General features: G+C 39.5%; 3 long non-coding RNA genes across 4 annotated transcripts; all 3 read left to right on the top strand.

Moving 5' to 3' along the window:
- Positions 1-2,584: 2,584 nt before the first annotated feature.
- LOC121888237 lies at positions 2,585-7,718 on the top strand. The gene is made up of 2 exons (XR_006093168.1): positions 2,585-2,623; positions 6,029-7,718. It is a non-coding gene; the product is annotated as an uncharacterized LOC121888237 (long non-coding RNA).
- A 1,241-nt stretch (positions 7,719-8,959) lies between these two features.
- LOC121888234 lies at positions 8,960-12,731 on the top strand. The gene is made up of 3 exons (XR_006093164.1): positions 8,960-9,228; positions 11,445-11,529; positions 12,442-12,731. It is a non-coding gene; the product is annotated as an uncharacterized LOC121888234 (long non-coding RNA).
- Positions 12,732-14,030: 1,299 nt separating this feature from the next.
- LOC121888235 lies at positions 14,031-24,538 on the top strand. 2 transcript variants are annotated; one of them, XR_006093166.1, is made up of 3 exons: positions 14,031-14,636; positions 20,702-20,757; positions 21,688-24,538. It is a non-coding gene; the product is annotated as an uncharacterized LOC121888235 (long non-coding RNA). The 2 variants fall into 2 exon arrangements; XR_006093165.1 differs by lacking the exon at positions 14,031-14,636 and adding an exon at positions 16,008-18,253.
- The last annotated feature ends 801 nt before the right edge of the window (positions 24,539-25,339 follow it).

The following is a 25,339-nucleotide window of genomic DNA, read 5'->3' as shown; positions in this document are numbered from 1 at the left end:
CAAGCAGTAGTTACGTTACCCCAGGAGAGACTAAAACATCTAAAAAAATATGATTAAAAAAAAAAGTGTGTATATATATATATAACTTTGAAGAGGCAAAACAAAGCAACAGCTGCTGAGTTTCATCTCATGACCAAATGAAGAATCAAATGAAGTGCTGTTGAGCCTCTCAGAGGAAAAAAAAGAGGATTAATGCAATAAAATGTTTCTAAGAGCAATCAAAACTATACAATACAAAACTTCTGTTGATTTTCTTGAGTTATAGTGACTCTCACTCTTTTTCCACTACAGTGCAGCCTGTTTGAAGCACTCGTGACAGTTGACAATCAGTAAACACAGAAGAAAAGATGCTCAAAACACAACAGAAAGGTTTTTTTTCCAAGAAGAGCTGTCTGTGTTTTCTTTGAATTAAACTGTAGCTTGAGACAGACAGTGTTCATAATTGACTTACTTTTAAAATAACAACTTGATTCATTTTGTAACAAGCTGTAGTTAGCTAAATATGGGATTTTTTTTTTTTTAACGCCCACTGGCAACCAACTGACAGATACCTTTTTCAGGACCGACATTAGAGCCGGAGGCATCCTTAACAGAAGAGATTTCTGTGGTATAGAAACTTAAGGTTGAGCTCGACTGTGAGCTGCTGCAAGGAAATGAAGCGACATGATGAAGTTGTTGAAAGAACTGCAAAACATATCCGCTTCATCAAATCATCTGTTGACGCTTTAATCAAAGAGCTGTTTGAGATGAAGATCCCTTTTTTTTTTTTTTTTTTTTTTTTTTAACCAAAAACATTAAAGAGACAAGCACAAATCAGACAACATACACAAGAAGAAGAATGTTTAAAGACTTAATTCACTTAAAAATCCTGCTTTTTCCGATGCAATTTTCTTCTCATTTACAGACACACAATCTAAAAGTAGGGATAAGTAAATAAAACTGAGGAACTAAAACTATATAACTAATATTCTTAGATCTTAAATCTCTGATCAACATAAATGAGAACTCCCAAAAGTGCTCAGAAGAAAAAAGTAAACTTGAACATCTACATTTCTACTCTATCTGCTGAGGAAGATTGTTTGACACGATCGAAAGCTCCAGAACAGCTGCTAAATGGACAACTGGACTGCTTTTGTTAAGCTTGTTGTTAATAAAAACTGAGTCTTCCCCTTCATCTACCTGTTATCACTCAGGTATAAAAGTTTGTTTTTTCAGGTATGGAAAATGATGATGAGGTCAGTCGGCTGTAACATATTTTCTGTCATAACATCCCGCCTGGAGAGCTCTGTTGTGATCCAACTGCCTTGCTCCCTGGGAAATGATGCTTTTGACATTTATAGCTGCGGCACATCCGTCCCTGACGCACTTGTTGTTTGCTCTTTGTTTTATTGAGCGTGATGAGTCAGTCTTTCCCTTCTACTGTCCAGCACAGCCGACTCTGTTACCACGGCAATATATCCTCCAGACAGCACCCGCAGCACGATTGATCAAATGGTCGACCTGACAGCGGAACAGAGGAGGACGGCACAGACACGGTTTTTAAATTTTTCATCTTCAGGGATTGAGATGACGAGGCTAACAGTGGGCGAGCAGGTAGAGGATCAGTGATGAAGCTTGTATTTCAGCTGCTGATGGACAACAGAGTGGCTCTTTCATCATTTGAAGTTGTGACTTTTTCTTTCCAGACAACGTGTGTAACATCGCTTTCTGCCTCCATACTGACCCAGAATGATTCTTGACTTAAATAAAGCTTAGTCATCATCTTAAAACTAAAGAGGGCTTGACATTTTCCATGTTTAGACTGCAGCAAATACAAAATGCTGAATGATTACCTCTTGACCTGACCTCTTTTATTCAAAACTGCAGCAGAGACATCGCCACTTACGCTACACTGACCTGCATTTCTACTCTTTATGTGCCAAATTTAATCTCCCCTTTTACTCTAATTTTCTTTACCATCACAAGTATGTTTGTGATGACGCTCAGCAGGAGCTTTCCACTGATTTATTGTTCACAGCTTCAAACCAGAATGTCACGTACACCCTAACGTTTAATCACATTCACTGAATTCAGACCAGAAATCCAGTAATTGTCTGTTATGGTGTGAAGTTATGACTAAGCAGACAACGTACGTGCTGTGGTGTTAAGTCATCACTGACTATGTTGAGACACCAATAATGTCCCTTTGATCTTGACTCTATTATAACCTCTTTGACCCCTTGAAAAAAGTAATCATCCCGAAAATCCATTGAAGGTGACATACCATGCACATTTCCAAGTCTATATTTTTATTCTGAGGCTCTACTGGAATATCTTTGCATGATTTACAGTTCAAAAAACTCCTTATTTATCTTCCGTCAGTTCAGCCTCTGTCTGAAACAGGTCGTTTTAGCTCCTGTCTCTTTAAGGCCGCCCTCCCAGTGAGCCTACTGTGTTCTGATTGGGCAGCACCTGAAAACTGGCTTCAAGCAGCCCCTGAAGCTACGTAAACAAACAACAGTAGGCGGATGGAGTAACCTTAGCAACAACCTTAGCAACAACCTTAGCAACAAAGGCTATGGGACTGACAGCCGTTTGTGGGCATGAGTGAACAATCTGATGTCATCACAAGGAGGAAGTAGAGGTAACTTTGCAAACATTTTACATACGTTAACCTCAAGTTTTTGAACTTTGACCATGTTTGACAGAAAACTACAAAAAGCTCATTATGTCCCCTTTACATTTTTCCTGAATAATAACTGCTGTCTATTTGAAGCAAAAGGCAGAAGTAGTGTGATATTGTTATTGTCACAGTGTGTGATTTGAATAAGGGCGCATCCTGTCTGCTACCAACTGCCAACGTTGGTTGGTTTTAACCACAATTTTCTTCTCACTAAACCATAATCACAGAGGTGGCAAATCAGAAAACACTCACATGTATCTTTCATGTAATGGACATATATAATGACAGAGGGGATTCAGAAAAAGCTTAATTTCAGAAAGCGATGTCAACATATTTTATTATTTAGGTTGGACGACTTCTTGGGTGACACTGCTTTATTTTGAGGCGAAATAAGCCAAAGGCGTTGAATTGAGAAAAAGTGTAATTTGAGTGAACCTACGCTAACCAAATCTGGTGATTACAGTTATGAAATTGTTTTTATCATAAATATGAATGATGAAAGACAACCTTTTTACACAGCCCAACACAAAGCAGTCTTTTTTTTTTTTCTTGGCTGAAACACAGCGGTCTGAACCGACCAAAGGGAATCTGGCCTTTGTTTGGTTATCATCTGTAGCTTTAATGAGGATACCACACACGGGCAGTATTTTAACAGGCTGTTTTAAGGCCTAATGAAGGGACTGTTGGGTCAGACTGAACGGTAATGAGGCGGGCTGCTTAGGAACGCTGCCTGCCTTCGATCACCCATTAATCAGCACATTCCTCTCAGCTTCACACACTTTCTATTTTGTCCCTATCTCTCGTTGTCTCTTTCATTTTCTCTCCTCTGTAATTACACGGCAACTTCTCCCCACAGGCAGCTGAGCGTGGATGTTTCGCAGGTCACACACACACATGGACTCGCTAACCACGCACTTACACACTTTCCCTCATCCTGTCAAGGTACATCAGGAAGAGGCCATTTCCTCATCACTCTCTAAGTAGTGCTGCTGAGTGATACGAGGGCAGGCAGAGGCGGAGTCGTTCAAACAGACAGAGGTAGCCATTAGTGGAACATCTTGGGAATAAGTGAGTCTCCACAAAGCAGAGGGTGTTGGTGTTTGAGTTTCCTTTTCACTCTAATCTTTCACTACAGTTTGAGCGGGCACTGACTGATAAGTGGCATCCATTCCTCCTGCACAGACGAAACATTTCGAGGTTATTTCAGTGTATCCTGCATAAACAGAGCGATGGCTGAAAAGATTCAGAAACAAAAGCAGTTATGTAACGTGGGGGCTGGGACAGAGTGATGGAGACCCGTCATAGCACAGTTGTCAACAAGAAGCGTGGATACAGTTAGAGTAGTGGAAGGAGTCAAAATTAGATAAATGCTAACAAGATTTACCCACAGCAACGTCCTCAGACATCCTGCAAGAGAGAACAAAGAAGTAAAAGGGAAGCAAGACTGCAGTGCAGAGCAATTAAGTTACTTGTTAAAGTGATCTAACTGACACACTAGCAGCATTGTGAGGTTGTAATGCTCATTGGAAATAAAACCAAATGGAGATGGATAGAAAGTTGCAAGTGGGTAAAAGTTGCAGTCCAAACTTTGTTTTTGATGTTTAGCAGGCATGCTGAAAGTAAAACTCTTAGATAGCTCTGTGTGACATAAATGCAGCCTTCTGATTCATTTGAATGGGGACAGATAGTGCGTTGATGTAACAGAGTGTCAATGCAGAGAGTTCTGGCTAAACAATGACGGGTCGCCCATCAAAAAAGTTGAACCTGGTTCAAGTTGTCCCAATGAAAGATAAAATACATACCGCCACAATAACTTCCCAGAGTTTTGGCGTCTCACAGATACCTAAACAACACGCCCCCACCAACTCAGACCTTTGCATTGTTTTAATGCAGGGTTGTTTTCAGCCTGAATGCAGGCTTAGTGATTGTCAGGTTAAGATACTCACAATGAATGTTTAGCAGGTAATGTTTACCACATTCACCATCTTATATCAGCTCACTAACATTTGCTAATTAGTGCTGAAGCTGATGGAAACGTCATTAGTTTTGGAGGCATTTGGTCATAAACCAAAGTAAAAGTGAATTGAAATTATGACCTGATGCTGTTGTTAGATGAAAATCTCAGGAGATCACCAGAGTTCTTACAATTTATCCTAAGGGGGACATGGATGTCTGTGCCAAATTTCAGGACAACCCATCCAATAGTTGTTGAGACATTTCAGTCTGGACCAAATCTGTCAACCTGTTGATGAAAGTCAGGTTATCACAAAAGTCAGTAGGATTCATTGACTGGGAACCAATGAACATCTTTTCCAAATATTGTGCCAATAAATCCTGTAGTTGTTGAGAAATTTTACTCTGGACCCAAATGGTGGACAATCTGATTGACCAACATTACCATCCCGAGAGCCCATCTGCCAGTGTGAATACAAAACTAGTTCCCTGAGGAGCTAAACTATAACATACTTACTGTAGCCAACCAGTTCTTTGGTCCAACTGGAAGCAAACCTATAAGCTTAATGCAAGACTAGTGTATCCGCAAGTTCACTAATGCAATAATAATACGCCGTCTTTGTCAAAGAAAGACAGTTTCACCAGAACAGGAGCAGCTGAACTCCAAAGCTTGAAATTTTGACCATAAACCACACTTGATTCAGAACGGTGGTTAGCCTTAAGAGCCGCTTCAAATGTGCAATGTTAAACCAAAGCCATCTATAACATTTGTGGACACAAGCCAATAGAAAAGAAACACAAAAACATGTAGACATCTTAACATTTTAGAGCCGTTATTATGAAACTAATACGTTTTACGCTGTGGACCAACGTAGCTATTACACATTCTGATGTGAGACTGGGTTGGTAAATAACAGTGTTGTCTGCATAAAACCAGCATGGAGTCCATATTAGTCAAGATTGACAGCACTCTGAGGAGAGAAGCCTGGAGCACAAATCAATCGAACACATTGAGCTGTTACAGAAAGGTAGCGGCTACGCTCACACCCTGATCTGACAGATGTACCACATAAAATTCAAAGTTTATACATCACTGGTGCCGTAAACCTGTCACGTCTGCCAGTTACACAGCTCCAACACACAATTACCCTGGACATCAAATCAATATCCTTCTGCTCAATTACCCCGTGACGGATGCTGAGACATGTATGGAGGAAATAATAAAGTAATAATGGGAGCGACATCTGACCCCAGTGTTGATATTGTCCTGTTTTGCTCTTTCCTTGAGGCGGCTTCTTCTTAAAATGGAAATGAGCGCTGACAGCTTCGGAGGAGCCGACTCTAATTTCACATCGTCTGTTTAAAAATGCTCTTTAACACTTTAATTGATTCTTTTCTGTGTGTTTTCTGCAGATATTCCATGACTTGCTATCCTGCTTCTCCAACCAAGAGTAAAGGCCCCTTTTTATTTATTTGTGAGACAGCAACAGTGTGAACAATAAAATCATTTGACTGGAGACATTATTTGGATCACTCATCAGCGAGCCAGTCAGGACCAGCCATTTATTTCCAATGAGGAGGTCACCAGATGTCCTTTTTACTTGTGCAAAGCTGAGATAGCAGAGAGAAGGATTCTCAGTTATTCTGCCAATGACAGCAGAGTAATTATTGGAAAATAGCCTCTCAGTAGCTCTCAATTATTAAGCCAATTTCCTCCCCGTATGAATTTTACCATTTCAAATTAACCACGATAAAAGGAGTAAAGCTGAAGGTGTAAATCATTTCTAATGACGCCGCCGTCTGTCCTCCATAAAACACAACTTAATCCACCTTTAGTGGGATATCATGACGATTTAAAAGAATAACCAATCATGACGCTTTGCTGGCAGTGCTAAAAGTTAATTATATCTTAATTAATCATTTTTGCTAATGGTTTAACTGCAGCAACCGTGTCCTGTGTTTATCAGGAGCTGCGACAGGTGTGACAGTTGGTATTGATTCGTCCGTAGAGCTGAGTGAATAGCCAATAGCCGATGCTGGAGCTTAGAAACACCCTCCAGACTGACTGCTGGGAAGCAGGTGGGCGTCAGCTGCCCTCATACATCACAGCACTAACAGCCTCTTCTGCAGACAGTGGGGGGAAAAAAGAGCTTGAGGCGAGAGCTGGAAAAAATGTCAATAGAAATGAGACAAAAAGAGAGAAAGAGAAAAACAGAAAGACAGGGAGAGACGATGAGAGGGAACAGCGAGGCCTGAAAAACAGATCAAAAAAAGGAAAGAAGGTGATGTAAGAAGAAAAAGCCGGCTGTAAGTAAAACAAAGGAGTCAGCTGCTGGAGTCGTGCACAAACAGCTGGTGCCAAAAACAGAGTAAAGGACAAAGTGGGTTCTGTTTGGACTGGAGCCGGGCCAAAGCTGGGCCGGGTTAGCAGGGAGCGCCGCCAACACGAGAAGAGGCCTACGGGAAGATCATTATATAACTGAGAGGGGAAACCTCACAGGCACAACAGAGATGCTCTTGACTCCCTAATGATATGGCTCGGTTTAAACCCATGTCAAAGGGGGAGGCAGGGAGACATTAAAAAGAAAGAAAGGCATCTATAAAAAGACAAGGAAGAACGGGGAAAAAAAAGGGAGAGTGAAGAATGCAGTCTATTGTTTATCCATTAACCACTGCTGTAGAAACCACGGTGCCTGTACTTTTTCACTTTTTTCTCCCACTTCAGACCAAAACCACACACTGATTCATAGTATGAACGAATATCTAATTACACTATATGGAAATTCTGCCTCTTGCAGGTAACTGGGCTTTCAGTAACGCCCCAATGGAAAAAATTACAAAAAACTATCAAATTTGATTCACTTTTACCATTTCAAGCAACTTGTTTGAAATGTTTAAAGAAGTGTGTGTGTTTTTTTTTTGTTTCCTCCTCCAGTTTTCCTTTTTGTTATATATATAGAACTTGATAATCCTCCATTTTTAGACCAAGCTTCTCACAAAGAAAACACTTATTTCAGGAAATTCAACATGTGGTGTGGAATAATGGAATCAGTGTGTCTGATCAAATAAAAACAACTACACCCATTAAAGGGGACATATCGTGCTTTTTGTGATTTTCCCTTTTTTATGACTGTTATGATGTCGGATTTCTATGTTAAACATGGTTTCAAAACATGAGGTGAACATATGTAAAAATGCCGCCTTCGAGTCAAAAGCCCAGGCTTCAACAAAGCTTCAGATTGTTCGCACACGCTCACAAACTGCCGTCCATTTAGTGGCCTTTCTCGCTAAGGTTGTTCCAAGGGTTGTTCACGTTGTCCACTCGCATATTTCAGATCGGATTCAGGCTGGAACATGTACAGATGTATTTGAGATGTTGACGTTTTGAAGTGAAATCCTGCTACTACTGTTTGTTTACGTAGACTAACCAATCAGAACAGAGTGTGCTCATCAGGAAGGCTGCCTTAAAGAGACAGGAGTTAAAACGGTCTGTTTCAGATGGAGGCTTAACTGAGGAGCTGCATAAATAGCCAGTACAAGATAAATAAGGAGTTTGTTTAACTGTAAATCATGCAAAGATATTCCAGTGGAGCCCCAGAATAAAAATATATGCCTGGAAATGTGCATGATGACTCACTTTGATGAAAGGACAGAAGATGCCACGCATTTTTGAGCTGTTAAATTACCAAAGTTGTCGGTGCAACTTAATAAGTGGTATTACACAGGCATCTTCTTTTGCCTCGGTGAACTCCATGTGAGTGCTCTTTCCTTTTTTATCAGATATTTGACAGACTGCCAGTCCTCCTCATATACACCCGAGTTTAGAAATAGCGATTGTACAGAGGCACCTCACTTATTTTCCGACTACTAACCTCTCCGTTCATTTAAAATGAAAAGCCATTGTTCCTGCTCCTCCGAGGTTTAGGACAAGTTAAAGTCCTAATGTGTGGATTTTTTTTATTTTTTATATGAAGACTGAATTTCTCTGTAAGCTCTTTCATTAGGTATTGAGGCACCGAGCCAACTTACAAGCTACAGAATTACATAAGAGAAGGTTTTAAGAGACACTGGCTCCTTTTGCTTGTGTGTTTCCATGTTGTAAAAGTTTTATTTTACAGTTCTGATTGATACATGATGAGTACTGTAACAGGCGAGTGTTGAGGCTAAGGCTTACGAAATAAATGGTTTCATTGTCAATCCGGTTATGCTTAATAAGAAAACTGGCAGTCGTTTGGAGGCACAACATGCTTCCAGTTACTGGTCTCTTATGAATTTGTGCAGCAAGCCTCTTTGTGGCAGTCACTTTTTTTTTCACCTGTTCTGATTTCGTGGTGTGTTGTTTTGACCAGTTCTGTCGCATCTATCACGGGCTGCATCCCCGGGCAGCTGCACGAGGCAGCTGCTGGTCTGTAGAAAGAGTGCAAACTCCCAACAATCTGTGGATTCATTCTGCACTTCATGCTCACCCACTGATGGGATGGCAATGGGGTGCTCGCCGGACATGCCTAGACTTGTTCTTAATTGTGCATCGAGGGGATCAAATCCCGCTCAATCCTTTATCTGTTTTTCTTCTCCCCAACAGACAAGTGTGCACATCGCCTCTCAGCATAAAGGTGATTATCTTTGATAAGCTGACACAAGGTCACCAGTGATGTCATGTCGACTTTAAAGCAATGGAGGTGATGTCAAGTGCATTTTGGATGTTTGTGGTGTCAAGTGTGTAGCCTGCAGCAAGGTGTTTCTGACCTCTTGCCAACTGGACACCCCCAATATAAATCAGCAGTCCTCGTTTCCTCACAATCCTCGAAAAAAAAGTTGCATACATAAGCTCTGACTGCTAAATACGGACTAACACGGTGTGCTGATTGCCGCCTTCATTGTCGGTTATGCTGCCTTTTATCTGTTCTGCGGCTGACGAGCTGTTGGAGCGTGCAGCAAAGTGTTAACATGATGAGCTCTGCAAAACAGGGTGGCTTGTTAGCGAGGACAGATATTCCTGAGTCAGAGTGGATTGGGAATACTGCTGCAAGTCAAAGTGAATCAATGTAATCATCAGTCCCACCGTGACTGGTAATGGATGGCCTGGCAACGCTAGCAGCATGATAACTTTTGTTGCAGGGTTTGATATTAATCATAGAAACAGTTGTAAATAATAATTTATATTTAGGAAAATTAAATATGATTAGATCTTTTTCAAATGTGCAATGGCTGCCACTCCTTTTTTATCTCCTGGCCATTCTTAACCGTGAAAGGAGACGATGCAATCGGGGTAATTTGCGTGACGGATGTGTTCCTCCACTGAGATTTTAATTTGACTGGTGGCAGCAAACAGAAAATGATGTTGAAGAAGGCGTTGAACTTGTCCTACATTAATGTTTGATAATATGGACAACTTGCCAACAGCTGCTGCTGTCTGTGCTGCTGATGGTCACATCATCATTTTAAGACTGCTGTCCTGCCCATCAGCACTTTTAAGGGTTTCATTAGCACTCAGACCAAGATTCAACTCAAAATTATGTCTCTGCCTCACATATTCTTTATTTTCTTCTGGTGGAGCTGTAAAAGTCAGTAAATCGTGACAGCAGCAGACATAAAACACTCTAATGGACACCGACTCTTCTGAGTCAAGACTCTTTTTGAATTTAAATCATCTGATGCCAGAATGAGAAATGTGTCCTAAAAGTCATAAAAAAAACTATTGCATATGCAAAAGTGTATTAAACCAGGAGGGCATACATAGCTCATTGTAACGTTATATTACATGTCTTGCATTCTGAATTCTGTATTAATAAAACTTCCCAAAGCAAAACACAACAAACAAAACACAAGTTTCCAGGTTGAACTGACGGATGTTGGCAGCAGTTGCACACACTGAAATCGTCAGGGAAGGTTGACTTTGGTCACATTTAAGGTGTATTAATCAACATTATTGACATCAGTCTAAAGCTGCACTTGAGATCCTATTTTAAGGATTTTATTAAATGGCATCATCATAGTACTACACATCCACGCTTGGCCTGAAAATGATATAAAACAATTGTGGTTCAGTTCATATAGCTGTTTTTAACTTCTTTGTATGACTTATATGTAAATTATGGCTGATTCACAACTACTAATCATCTCAGTATCCAGTTCTGAAGATTTGACAGAAAGGTGAACAATATTTTTCTTACAGCTGTCATTTAATTCGTCCTGATGTGCTGAAATGATAAAAGTCACATTCAAACTATAATTTCAGTCTAGACAGTCTGGAAGAAACAAGAAACATCAATAAGATCAGTTTCACACTTTTTCATTAGAGCTGCAGAATAAAACAACCAGACGTATAAAGCTGAAATATGTCAGCTGAGGTGTATGATTCACCTACAAGCACAAAGACAGATGTAAATTTGTGTCTCTGCACTCATCCTAACTTCATTTCCAATAAATCTTTGACACTTAATTGTGCAGAGTGCTTATCAAAAAAAAGCATCAATAAATACTTTTAATGATCATTTCCAGCCCATATCTGTCACGATATTGTTGTTAATTTACATATTTTTGTTAATATTAACGACTGAAAGCAACAAGCACATAATACCGATCAATCTTGTAAATGTCATCAGCCACCAATCATCTCAAATCTGTCCCAGATTTTCTAACGAAAGCAAACTTTCTCTCTTTAGACTTTTAAACTAGTTTAAAAAAAAGTTTTTCCACCCTATTTCAACATAAAAGTAAACTTCTGTCCAACCACCATGTTTATAGAATCTGCAGCCATGTGACACATGTAATATGCCAAAAAAGGTAATTTTTTGATCTTCTGAGCCTTTTTATGCCTTTATCACAGATAGTAAAGAGATGACAGGAAATGAGGGGGAGAGGTGTAACAAATGTCGGCGTCCAGACTCAAACTGGAGATGTTGCAGTTCACGGTCAGTGTCTTAACCACTAAGCTACAGGGATGCCCTGTAAAATGGCAAATTTAAATTTAAAATTGAGAAAACAATCTCTTCTAACTGTTGTGAAGCTTTTGATCACATCACATGACTTTCATTGACAGATGGAGGTGTAGACGTTCAAATCGTAGACGTTCAAATTTCTGTTTTTTCTGTGTGCACCGTGAGTTTCAATGTTCATTCTTGACTTTGGAAAAAGCAGTTAAGAAAAACAATCTCACCACAAGGTCCACGTATAGTAGCTGTTCCAGAGCTTTCAATCATACCACATGACCCTCATCAGCAGATGGAGTTGTAATTGTAGATGCTCAAATTTAGTCTTTTGTCATGCACGTTCAGGACTTTTTCTTCTGTGTTGGTTTAAAAACTTGAGGTTCAGTGTTCGCACTTGATCTTGTAGATAACAATTGAAAAAAACAATTTTTTTAGTCGCTGCCCTAGATCTTTCCATCACATCACATGATCTTTATCAGCAGATCTGTAATGTTTTCCATCCACTTCACAGGTAAAATACACAGAGGACAAGTTAGTTTTTGAATAAAAATCATGAATTTAGCATTTATTGACTTAAAAATTCAATGTCAGTCTTGTGGAAATCAGGATTTTGACTGCAGGTGGTTTTTATCCACATACCACCAATTAAAAGACAAGGATAATTGAGTAATAAAAATACATAAATAATAAAAAGCCGGAGCTTCTTTTTGATCATTCTCCGTAGCGTTACGGGCTCCTCGCTCACACTCATCAACACCTCCAGCGAGCTGGCAGATCAACTAGGAAAAGGTTTCTCCTCCTCTCCGTCAGTGGATTCACTCAGTTGTACTACAATCCCTTCTTTGTTTCCTTTCAGTCTAATGGCTTCTTTATGATTTCTTCCTCTGTTCAAAGGGCATGCAGTACTTGACTGGCTGTAAATCTGTTTGGAGACTAATCTGCCACTACCTACCAGCTGCTCTCTTGGCACTTGCCAGGGCCAACATTCCCGTTGCCATGGAGATAACCAGTCATGCCAGTTACACATAAGGCCTGGCGCTGCGCCGAGCAGGCTGTGTGTAGCGAGCACGTGCGTGCCCGTGTGTGTGCACGCCGTGTGTGCCTGGATAATGTGCATCTGTATTATTAGAAGTCAAACAGTGTGGTCTGTCAACCGCCAAATAAAGAAAAAGGTTCTTGAATAACTGCCATTACCAGCTGTTTGTCAGTCTGAGCCAGTTAAGTGGTTCGGCACTGTACAGTATTTCTTTCTGTGTTTTTGTATGTACACAATGTGCACAAGAGAGTTGGCCAAAGTCGGTTGAACCTAACCTTTTGTCTGATTGTCTACTTGTAAAACACAAAGTCTGTGCGGCCCCTCATCCTGCCTGCAGGCACAGGACTGATGGGGGCCAAACACGCTCAGAGAATTAAGCTCCAATATAGTCTTTACTCACATTAACGTCACCTGTGGCTGTGACATAATTAAGCCCGTGTCTACAGCAACAGAGTGAATGTCGAGAGGTTTGTGCACCTGGATAACTTTAAATTTCCAAAAGATCAAAGCAAGGTCAAATAAATAGGATTGAGTCAGACAGACAGCTTGTATTCAATATTTATGTGAATGGTCACAAATGGCCTGAGATTTTAAAGGTTTTAAAGGTCTTGTAGAGATTTTGAACATAAGTCAATGGTTGTCCTTTGGAAAGTCTTATTCATAACATGACGTACGACTACTGTTTCATCAAATAATGTGTTGGAAACTTCCATTTATCCTGTTAAATCCTGTTAACTGTCAACAAATCTCATGAAAACACCAAAACCAACAATAAATTGATCCAGCTAATAAGGATCATCTGTGTAGTCAGATACAGATATAATAACTCTTTGCAATAGAGCTCCATTGTTTACACTCTACAGTGTGTGTAGTCATCTAGTGCAACAGTGTGGCTCACTGATGTGTTTTTAATGGTTTTTGGACAACAATGGAGTTTTTGTCAACAAAACACAGACAATGCATTTAAAGGATAAAGCTGGCGAATTTCTATATTTTTCTTTTTGTCAACAAATCTCATATGCAGCCAAACCAACAATGAACTCATCCTACTTACAAGTGTGTGTAACCAAAGCCTGATAGATCTTATTCCTCTATGCTGTAGACCTCTGTTTTCCAAAAACATAAAGTGAAGATGTGATATGTAGAACAACAAGCAAGTGAAGCTCTGTAAACAGGACCACGTTCAATACACATGTGCAGTGGTACCGAGTACTCTCTGGAGAATGAAGACATGATCACTGTTAGTCTTTGGTCTTTGGAAGCCGTTTCTAAACAAACTAACATGCCCAAACTCTTTGTGGTGAAGGAACATGTCACCCAGTGCAACAGTGTGACTCACTGACATGTTTTTAATAGTTTTTGGACATATCAGGCTTTGGATACATGCAATACTTGTAAGTAGATCAATTCATTGTTGGTTTGGCTCTGCACATGAGATTTGTTGACAATGAGAAAAATAGAGAAAATCGCCAGCTGCATCCTTTAATGTATGATCTCTAGTTGCTAAGATGACATGTTTCTTTACCGACTCTCTGTTGGAGCATTAAGTGAAACTGATGGAACTCATGAGAATTTCAAAATGAAAAGCATTTCTGTTTTTTGTTTTTTACCGCCAAGTCTGTTGTCCCGGGTCTTGAGTTTGCAGCAGCAGCCAAAAATGTGTCATAAATTGAGTCTTTGATGTATTAAAAGCTGTTAGTGAAAAGATGTTGAATGTGACATCTCAGAACATTTGCACTTAGCTGTTGTGAGTCACACAGGACATGTTAGTTTGAGACCCAAAAAAAGAAAAAGACAAAACTGAAAGGAAAGCTATTGTTGTCCATCATGTGGCCCGGATGCCACATGTGTGCAGCGCTGCCTTTTTGATTTCACTGTGTTTTCTAGGTATGCATGAGGCCTTTCACTGAACACGTCTTGCGACATGCGCAGGGAGGAAGCTGCTGTGGTTTGGTTGCCACAACCAGGTGAGAACATGTGCTGTGTGTGTGCTCTGGCGATGACATCACACATTCCATGACGTCGACGTGGCAACAGTGACAGGCAGAGAGAGGTGAGGGGGCGGATGCAGACACCTCAGTGTCATTTGTGTTTTGTGTTCAATTGATCCTCTTTGAGCCACAAAAGACTTGTGAGGGAAAATATATGAAAGGAAAACCCTGTTGTTCCCAAAATGATCTATTTTGTTCCTCATTGTCTGACAATATTGTACACACAGTTTAGTCCAGTGATTCACTTAAGTTCCATCACAATAATATGTATATATATATATATATATATATATATATATATATATATATATATCTTTTCAATAGAAGTTGCACCAATACATCAAATGCAATATTCTAAATGATGTGTGCATCTTTTTATACATTTTTCTGGGATTTGCATGATGATTTGTGGTTGTTGGCAAGGTAATGACTTCAAAATGCAGGCAAAATGCACAAAAATAGTTTTTTCAGGTAAGTTTTTATGTTTATAAAGAGTCAAGTATGAGTTTAAAGGATACGTTCACAGTTTTTCCAAGTCTGTTTTAAAACTAATGGTCAGGTTTCCCTATAATGCGCTTTCAATGTAAATGATTGGAGACTAAATCTGCAGCCCTCGTTCTGTGTAAAAATGTGTGCAAAAGTTTATCTGAAGCTTATGTGATGCTTCAGCGGTCTAAATTAGTCAAATCAAGTGGGTACTTTCTATAATTGCCAAAATTCCCTGTTGTGTTTCCCTGTCGAGCTGCAGTGAAGGCAAAACAAAAAGGGAAATTTGTACTAAAAAGGATATAACTTTGGAAGATACCCACTTCATCTGACTAATTGCAACTGCTACAGCATCATACAAGCTTTAGATAAACTTTTAAATATATCTTTTGTGGATTTTGGAGCGTTGTGAAGGGATGTTTTAATGGCCAGTAACAGGAGGAATGATTATAGCAAGCAAAACCTGTTTTAATGTTCATTTAGGCACGTGATTATTGTTTTAAGATTGACTTGAAAAATTTTGAATCTATCCTTTCAGCTGGGGCGGTCTGGTGGTTTAGTGGTTAAGATGCATACATTATAACTGCAAAGTTGCCGATTTGATTCCAGCTGGGTACTACTGTTGCACGTCATTCTTTCTCCCACGTTCGCTTTATTTCCTCCTCAATCTCTATACCATCAGCTAATGAAAAAAGGCAAAATTGACAGTTTTTTCATTGGTTCTGAGCACTAAAAATGGGGGACATTTATGCATAAAGAACATGTCATGGTTGTTATTTTTCTGCCATGACGTGTTTGGTTAGTTGGATAAGTGTGTCAAGATAATGATCAGCGACTACTTTAATATGAGATTCACATCTCAGCTTTGGTGCTGCATGTCATATTCTGTGGAGTATTTACTGTATATATGGCCTGATAGTCATTCAAATTTACAGAATCCTGCCTCAGCTGATAGCAGAGATAAATTGATTTTCAGTTTGCAGCATTTTTTTTGCATTTTTCAGATGAACTGCTGCTTTGAGAGTCAACTTTTTCATTAATTGAGGTAATTTCTCTGGTCGTCATCTTGAAACATTCACAAGGATTGAATGTGGCTCCTACAGGAATGTATCTTTTAAAATATGATCATTCAATCTTATCTTTATTTGATCAACATTCAGGAAATTAGTCATCTAACTACTTTATGAGTGACATATTTTCCGCTTCATCTTTGTGCATCTTTCTATGAATCTGTAGCATCAGTGTACAAACCTCCGGTCATATTACATCAATATATATGGTGCAAAAGTTTTCCTTTGAATATGAATCAATCTTTTATATAATTACAAGATTTTAAGGACTACTTTACGCCTTTAAACTCCCCTGCCACTCCTTTATCACCCACCTCTGTCTTGTTTTGCTGCAAACAGTAGATAATAGAAAGCAGCCTGAAAAAGACCTAATTCCCACTTACCTGGCACTCAAACATGGATTTCCAGTTTCCTGTTCTGTAGATATGATTACACCTAGATTGAAGGCACCTCTTCCAGACACTGGAAAGACTATTACAGACCGCTATTCAGGTTCAGGCTCTGACTCTCCGCAGGTATCGCCAAGGATGAACCTCTTAAGCTGCTTTTCACCGGGCTAACAAAACAGAAATATGTCCTGAGATGAGCCAATGAATAGATCTACAGGAGGCTTTGGTGCTCTAATCAACACATGTCCCCACTTGAGAAGAGATGAGAAAAATGGGTGATGAGACAACGTACAGTATCTGTCAGAGTCACATAAGAGAATACGTTGCTGTGACGCGCTCTGAAAACAGCTGAGGTCTTCTAAAAACTGAGGAAATTTAGTAAATTAGAGCGCACACAATAGCAACAAACCTAATATTTTACACGGGTCTGCAAATGTGCAGAACCTGCCAAGTGTCCAAGAGGGTAATTGAATGAATCTGTGATTAAATGAGCGAGGCATGAGTTTCGTCACAGTCCTCTAAATTAATCCTTGCACCCCTGATTTGCATGCATTCAAATGCACATTGTCATCAGAAAGACGACTACAACATGCATGGAAATGATTGCTAGTGACTTGCCAACACCAGCCCTTCTATTTAATCCCCAGCTCCTGGCCTCGGGCCATGGCGGGAATGTGTACTGGAGGACGGCCGCGTGCCCTCTCTCAGCTGCCTCCTAATCTTACCCCCAGCCACAGGCTCGCTGCGACCCCTCGGCCCTGCCTGTGCGGTCCAGCCAATCTTTTTTTTTCCTCTGGTTCTCTCCTGCCCCCTAAAGCACAAAACATAGAATCAGCCTGTGATGGTCAATCTTTTGATTTCCTGAAGCATTTTTAGAATAAGGCAGGTGGAAAATGCAACGTACAGTTTCATATGGATACTCTTCTAATGCATTAACTACAGTATGCTATAGGATGAAACTTCAGGTTACAAAAAATTGGTTTTGACTGTAATCTTCCTCATTGTTACATGGATGCCACCAGATGATAGAAGAGGGAGAAATAGCGCTTGGCAATCAAATATTCCCATGTCGTTGGTTTGCTGGCTTGCTTCTTTGAACCTTCTCGATTCACATGCATTCCTCTCCCAATAGGAGCTGTCACTTTGTGTGGACATTGTCCCTTCAGTGTGTGTGGCTATAGGGAGCGTCTGATGTCCACTCTGGGCCACTTGTCTATGATGTGAATGGGAAGACAATGAGACCCCCAGTGGCTCCCTCTCTCCATGACCCGCCTGGGGTCTGATTTGCCTTGGCAAGGGGGACAGAGGCCCAAAACAAAGCTGAAGGAGTCTCCAGTAAAGGGGTGCAGAGGTCAGCCCCAACGCCCAACTAACAGGCCCGTCCTCTAGTTTGCGCTCCTAAATGGAGAAGGGACACAGAGACGTAGAGACAATGGGATAAAAGGGACCTCCAAAACCATTAAATTCTGAGGAAGTGATGGCCGTGAATGATGACAGAGAGTGAATAGAGACTCTTGAGGTGGGAGGTACGCTCCATTAATGACCATGGATGCTCCATTATGGCAGCCTTGGGAGGTGGTGATGAGGTGGTACATTTTTTCCCATTAGGCCTCTCTTCTCCGAATGAGGAGACAATTCCAGATTGATGCAGGAATCCTGGTCAGGCCTGTATAGACCCCCGCTGTGAACCTCAGCACAGGGGGGACAACGTGACACTGGCCGTGCCCCTCAGAGGTAGGACGAGTCAGATTACCGTTTGCGTAACGTCAAGCCTTTCATGGCTCCCCTAAAGAACACTAAGATTGATGGACTTTCCCTTTTTACACTGAGTGTACAACAGGATGTGGTCATGCAGTTCAAAGTGTGCAAGATAATGGATACGCTTCTGATTGGTGTAATTCAACTTTGTCTGTCGGCTGAAAGGAATCAGTGATGTTAATGATGATTCATGACACTCTGCCAACACTAATATAAACACACTGAACTGCATGTATGGAACATGTCAAAACTGCTGAATATCTTAAATATACAGTTATACCTCCATGAATTAAACTGAATCCTATCACCACCACATTTTTAAGTGTATTTACTGTTCACAAGTCCTCTCTGGGGTGTTTGTCCAATTCCTCTTATACTGTATGGACACATTTATGATTTTTCAGATGTAATTTCTAGCCATTAAATGCAGCCACACGTTTTAGGTAGATGCATAAAATTAGGGTATCAACTCAAGTGATGGCATTTAATGATCTTTTTTGCATGACTGCTGCATTAATATAAGATACAGCATCTTTTGCGTGTATGAGTAACGTTCAAGTGTATGAATTTTCATCAGGGACTGGACAAGTTTTTCCAATCCAACTTGCCTCCACTGTGAATTAAAAACTCTTCCTGAAACTCTTCCCTCCCTACTTGGACCCATTCCTGCAGCTGTGATGTCAAAAATAAAACTTTTCCTGCATGGATTGTTTTGGGTTTTCTTTTTTTCTCTCTTCTGAACCAGACACAGTTCTGTTCCATATAAAAAGCTCTGATAACAGACTGGGAATATTTGTCACTGTGAGGTTGTAATCCTCATAACTCCAGGGTTACAATGATGTTATAATTTGAAAATGATGTTTTCAAATTGTTTTCATGATGTCTTTGTTAAGACCCTTCAAACCATTGCTTTATACTTATTGTCCTGCCAATGTCTTGCTTAACATTTTGAAACCACAACCTTGGAGTCTTAACTCTGCGGCCAGGCAAATGTCAAAATTCAAAGGCAAATTATTCAGAAATTGCATCATTTCACAGGCATCTTGAAGAGACTGTTGTTTGATCTTTTCTCAGAAATTTCCTTCACATTGAGTGCATATGGATGACTTGAGGGACAAATAAAGCAAGAGTTGAACTGACTCATGAGTTTCATCCATCTTAGGCCCCTGACATCTTAACAGCAAAAAGAGGATAACGTTAAAGGAATAGTTTGACATTTTGGGAAATTCACTCTCTTGCAAAGAGTTCGATGAGAAGATTGATACCACTCAGATGCTTGTCTGTTAGATATAAAGTCACTGCAGCAGTCACTTAGCTTAGCTTAGCATAAAGACTGGAAACAAGGGGGAACAGCTAGCACCTCTGAAGTGTTCAAGTGTCTAAAGTGTTATTAACACATTAATCCGTACAAATAATAAATAGTTAAAAACAAGTTGTGGTTTTATGGAGGGTTATGTGGTGACTTCCTTGAGTCTTGTCTTTACCATCAACCAGAGGAGACTTCAGGAGGGCATAAATGTCAACATAAACTCCTCGAAGGCCAATTTTGTAACCTTTTTGAATCGTTGAACAGAGTCAGACAAGAGGTCCTGTCTCTATGCCAAGCTAAACTAAATGTCTCCTGGCTGAAGCGGATAGAAATTAAAGTGGTATCATCTCGTCCAACTCTCGGCAATGAAGCAAATCTAAGCGTATTTCCCAAAATGTACTTTTCTAATAATCCTACAGTCCTTTTACATTATCAAAATAAATCACAATCTTGACAAACAGCTTCTGATTTCATAATGGGCATTTCCACTTATAACCGATGGGTTTTTCCCTAATCTGACTGAAGGCACAAGAGTTTATGCTTTCACTACAAAAAAGTTATCTGTAGATTCAGATGTTATAAAGCAGAAGCATGTCTAGACTGTAATTACGTAGCCACAAATAGCTTGATTTAAGGAAGCCTGCCACATGTTTTACAGTAAGAGTCCTTAAAAGCAACACTTCACAGCTGGCTGTAGCTGCTAAACTCAGTGCTGTCAGGAGGGTTTGACTTTTTTTTTTCATGCAGAAAAATGCACGAGTCCTGCCAAAAATAGGCATTCCACACTGTGAGGAATTGCTTGCAGGATGATATTCTCTCAGCTCTCCAGAGCCGCACGTGGCTCAAATCTTAGGCGGCAAACTTTGACCAGAGATAAGGAATGCAGCCTAGTGACCACCAGCACAACATATTTAGTGGGTACTTGGGCATATGCATAGATCGAGTTCCACAAAAACAACCGTGCACAAGCTCCATGCATGTCCAAACAACTTCTGCACACACTTGTAGTCCTCCGTTTGAAGGCACTTTCAAGAGAAAAGGGTGCTACACACTGAAGAGCACTTACGACATCTTTGAGGTTAAGTGTTACACATGTTGTTGCCTCTTTTTCACAGGAACACACTACAAGGAGGTGCTACGATGCCAGAGCTTTTCTAAATTCAGAGTCCAGGTTAGTAGGAGTCATTACCAATGGGGTCTTCTTCCAGAGTTGGTTCAAAATGCAAAGGAAGGTGTGGTGCATCCATTGGCATGAGGATTTATCTGATCAAAGCAAGTTCACTAAACCTTTCACCAAGGGAGTACTCGCTGTCTGCAGATGGAGATCCCTGCTGCTGACCGAGTTAAACAAACTGCAGTAAGGGGGGGGTTGCCTAGACTGTTAACTAGCTGTAGGAATGCTAATATGCTAATGTTAATATGCTAATCACAATTCCCGTGTTGGCACAGGGATTTAGCCCGGGCAATGAGCAAATTAACAAGGGTCAGGTTTCACCTCTGGGAAAGGCATGAATGATAAACATGGATGAAGTTAAAGCCACATTGATCGACATAAACTGTGAGGTAAATCTGGTCAGATATAAAAGATTTACAATCTGAAAATACACGTTTGAGGTATAAAAGAGCTGTGTTTACAATATATAAGAACAACAGTATATAATATATATTATTATCATTATTATTATATAATATATATATTATTATCAAATCAGAATCAGAAACAGGTTTATTGCCAAGTAGGTTTGCACATTTGGAATTTGCCTTTTTAATAACAATCAAAATCAAAATATAAGTACCACAAAAGACAGGTGATCATAAATAATATAAATAAACTTATACAAAAAAAAGGAAAAAGAAGTAAAAATTTAATTTAAATGAAAAGAGCTGTTGGGCTTAAGAATATTGTACAAGATATTGACCAGGAATGTGCAAATGTTCACAGTATAAACAGTACATGTAATGTGCAAATCAAATAATTGCCCCATTGTTTGATGAAACAAAAGACTTACATTCAATGAGGAAAATACAGACTTCAAAGCAGTTTATGGCAAATTTAACCTTTCTCAGGGCAAATAAATAACATATTCTTCTTGTTTTTTAGGGAAATCCAATATGCTACACTAACAGAAGGAGCAAACAAGACCTCTATCAGAAGGATCTGTTTTCGAAAGATTGCACTGTATCTGTGTTATAACCCAACTACAGTGCATGCTTCTTGTTTAAGGGCCTTTGTTTGTTAATTAAATTGGGAATTTGCTTTTGTGTCCAGTGCACTGCAGCATACATAATTTAATTTTCCATCCGTAATAACCCCCGCCCCCCGACCATGACTGGTGTCATGGCCCTGTAACGGGGTAACGAGACTTGCTTTTGATTCAGCTGTAATTAAAGTGGACTGATGGACAATTAGTTTGGTCTAATTTCCAGGACGGCACTGGTCTTATTCTCACCTTTGAACTGCAGGGCTTGACACCAGTCTGACCCGCTCTGCTCAATCTATAGACGGCTGTGTCGGGGTCAGCGGGGTGGAGAGGTCATCCGTACTTTGATAGGCCTTTGATTTGTCAAAGGCTTGTTTGCAGCGATTTGACAGATGTGCATTCATTGGTTTTTGTTGTCACTTAAATGTTTAATGTTGCTTCAGTGACACGGGTGAAACGACTTTGAATCAGCCTACAAACAGATAAGAAATTTAGAAAAAAAAGAGATGCTTAGGTTGAGAATCCTTAACATTTTCTTTGTATGTGACTATATTTAGAGCCTGTTTTAACCACATTGATGGACCAAATTTAACTGCAAATTATTCCTAATTTGCTCCATGTTCATTTTCTTTTTAATTATGCAAAGACACAGATTAGACCCTGCAGTTGTCTGGTGGTGGTGTTAACCTCCAGACTACAGAGGTTAAACCTTTGACTATAGAGACTCTGGAGCCAGAAGCAGCAAGTTTCCCTTTGCATAAAAGTCTGCAGAATAGTGCTGCTTTCAGTTTGGTGTTGATTCCTTAAACACATACAGTATGTTCACCAATTATCTAAAAAGCTGGTGTTTGGATTCAAAATGGCTCACATGGTGCATGAGCTGAATGTGTACAATTTAAGTTAAATAACCAGTGACACTCTTACTAATAAAGGCTGCCCTTTATCTTCATTAAGGAAAGCTGACCTATATGTGCTCCCATTGTTTTGTCGGCCTCATTAAGGTCTTCATGTCAGCTCATCTCCCCCATGTCTCGGCTCCAAAATTAAAGAAAAGACTCCGTTACCTAAAATTTATGGTTCAAGTTTTTATTCATTTAATCAAGATGAAGGACATTAAATTCAACATTGAAACATAGACATTTGCCTGCAACATACAACTACACGTTATTAGAAAAATGTGGCCAATGAAGTGTACTAATATGCTCATTAGATGTTTTATCATATTAAATCACCTCAAACATCTTGTGAGATCCTTAAAGGAAATCATCACAATTGCTTCTAAATTCATGCTATTACCTCCTCCGTTTTAAGGATTTTCAGTCTATTGAACATAGTATGTAAATATGTACATGCACATGTCATCAGATGTTCAGGGTTTACGGTCAGAGCACACAAATACAAAGTAAGTCGTGTGGAAACAAATGAGCATTGAACAGCAATCGAGGCAATCAGCTTCCCCTTGATACAGATCGTTGTAGGCGCTTGTTTAAGACTCTTTTGAGAGAGACACTTTCAATTAAAAGCAGCCCTTAGGAGGTTTTGGGCTGCTGGAGTGAAAGAAAATACCTTCAATCTAAAAATGTGGAAGTAAAAGTTTCATCCAAAATATTTCACAGTGAAATATACATTAAGGTGACAACAGCATCTTTAAGTAACTGAATGATGGGGTCATAGCAACCAAGTGAATCACACATGGTCAAGTTACAGGACATTTACATTGTCCTCTTCCTATATTTAGGTCTGTTGTTTAAAGCTGCACCACACAGACTCTCAACACATGGCTTACTGAGAAGTCAAAGCCAGTAAAATTGAAATTCACATGACGAGACAACATGAGCTGTATCGTTGAGGACCAGCCTCACAGTTATAAGCTGTTTGCATCCTGACAAAAATGACAACGTGCTATTCCAGAGAGAAGCTATAGAAGAAGAAAATCTGACACGAGCTGTGAAATCCTGACATATGCTGTTACACAGAGAAGGAACCCCTCGCAACGCTGGAATTTATTCACATCACGTGTGCCTTTCTTTGTTGAGTTATATCCTATTCTGAGAAAACATTGAGATACTGTAAGACCACATCTGGACAACAGCAGCAACAACGGCTACTCATCTGTTTCTGAAGATTAGCACAAGGGTTAACTGTACCAGCACAGGACAAGACATTTCTTTGAAATTAAAGAGGATGAAGGATCCCACTTGTATGGCCTTGATTTACGTGTAGTCAGCAGCTCTCAAGGGTGCAGTGATGTAACAGGATGGATATGCACCTAGAGGTCCTGCAGGCCATGAGAACGTACAGCCAACACAAACACAGACAGATACTTTAAACAGTAGATCAAGACAGCTAAAAACTGTCATGAGAACATTAGGATTTTAATTATACTTTCACACTTTTTAGATCAAAACAAGATCCCACAAGGTGCAGCCAATACTGCACTTCAAAGCTAGTACAGTAACATATTTTGTCAAAACTGACAGACCAGTATTTCCAATAGTATTTCCTTGAGACAGCATGTAAAATTCTCACTGAGAGACAGACAACTGGACAGCTAAAGCAGAAGAGTTATCAAGTGAAAAACAATAGCTGTTAGCTGCTGAGATAAAGCCACGGCTAGCCTTAGCTAAAGCTAGCACTTATTTACTTAATGATTTTTCCCTAACTGTAACAACTGAAAAATATCCACTTTAATGAAGATCTTGGTATTTTTGTTGGTTATTTTACAAATAGGCAGCATGTAAATTCAAACATAGATCACAGAGAAAAATCCAGCTAAACTCCTGTTAACAGCAACTAGCTTAGCAGTGTAGCAGCAACTGCCATCTTAGCTTTTGACAATTGTAGAATTCATTGAATTTTATGTGGCTAATTACCTTTAAATTACATATTTAGATGTTTTAAATTGATTTATTATTCATAAAACGCTTGGTAATTCAGTTTATTATTCCACAAACTAAATGAGGCAGTAGCTAATCACAATATCTGCCATCTTAGCTTTTGACTCTAGAGGAATTCATTGAAATTGATGTGGCTAATTAACTTTAAATGATATATTTAAATGTATAAATTGTAGATTAAGTTATTATTTATCAATCTCTGTAATTCAGTTTTTTCACAAATGAGACAATAGCCAAATTCAAAAAAAACCCTGCTACCAATGCAAACAGAAACCAGCTTAGCAGTGTACCAAAAACAGCCCTTTTAGCTTTTGACTGTAGTGAATTTCATTGAATTCGGTGTGGCTAAATACCATTAAATTACATTACGTGTATACAATTTTAGGTTAAGTTATTATTTAGCCTATATCAATCTTGGAAATTCAGTTAGTGACTAAATGAGGCAATAATAATGGGGGAAAAAAACAGCTAAACAGCTGCTAACAGTAACTAGCTTAGATTTATTTATTATTGTTTTCAATACACTGTAAATTGTAATAGTAGACAAACAGACAGACATGAGCAAAACCAAGATACATTTAATCCCTATAATGTACGGACTGTATATATAATAATAATCAACATAAAGTTGTGTTTTTCGTTCAAATGGACAACG

The sequence above is a fragment of the Thunnus maccoyii genome, chromosome 21 (genome assembly GCF_910596095.1).
Source record: "Thunnus maccoyii chromosome 21, fThuMac1.1, whole genome shotgun sequence".
Taxonomy (NCBI): Eukaryota; Metazoa; Chordata; class Actinopteri; order Scombriformes; family Scombridae; genus Thunnus; species Thunnus maccoyii.
This window is presented reverse-complemented; position numbering and strand designations above follow the sequence as displayed.